Source organism: Pseudophryne corroboree, chromosome 5 (genome assembly GCF_028390025.1).
Source record: "Pseudophryne corroboree isolate aPseCor3 chromosome 5, aPseCor3.hap2, whole genome shotgun sequence".
Lineage (NCBI taxonomy): Eukaryota > Metazoa > Chordata > Amphibia > Anura > Myobatrachidae > Pseudophryne > Pseudophryne corroboree.
Window position 1 is genome coordinate 713689137 of NC_086448.1, and position 814 is coordinate 713689950.

The following is an 814-nucleotide window of genomic DNA, read 5'->3' on the forward strand; positions in this document are numbered from 1 at the left end:
CCCATATTTTACAAAGGGACAGTGTGCGGCAAAAAGGGCTGTGGTTTCACAAGGAAGGGGCATGGCCACACAATAGTACCCCCATTTCAAATTACGCTACATAGAAGCACAATCTTATTCACATTACCCCGCACATAGTAGTGCTGTTTATACACATAATGTCCCCAGTAGTGGCGCCAGTTATACACATAATAACCCATGTAGTAGTGCCGCTTATACACAAAGTAGCCCCTGTAGAAGTACCTCTTATACACATAATAGTCCCTGTAGTAGCGCTGCTTATACACATAATAGCCCCTGTGGTAGCGCTGGTTATACACATAATAGCCCCTGTAGCAGCGCCGGTTACATATAATGCCCCAGTGGTCGAAGTGGAAATTTTGAAGTGGGAGTATGGAAAAATGAAGGTTGCAATTCTGCGCACTCCGGAAAAGGGTTGTGGCCACTCAAAAGGGGTCGTGTCCATAAGTGTAGTGTACCACACCATATACCCCTTATACACATTATGCACCACCAAAGTAGGACCCCTTATACTATCTAGTACTGGTGCCCCTTTCACATTATACCACACAGTATGAGCTGAAATTCACATTATAGTACACAGTATGAGCCTAAATTCACATTATAGCACACAGAATGAGTCGAAATTCACATTATACCACACAGTATGAGCCGAAATTCACATTATACCACACAGAGTGAGACGAAATTCACATTATAGCACATAGAATGAGCCAAAATTTACATTGTAGCACATGGAATGAGCCGAAATTCACATTATAGCACACGGAATGAGCCAAAATTCACATTATAG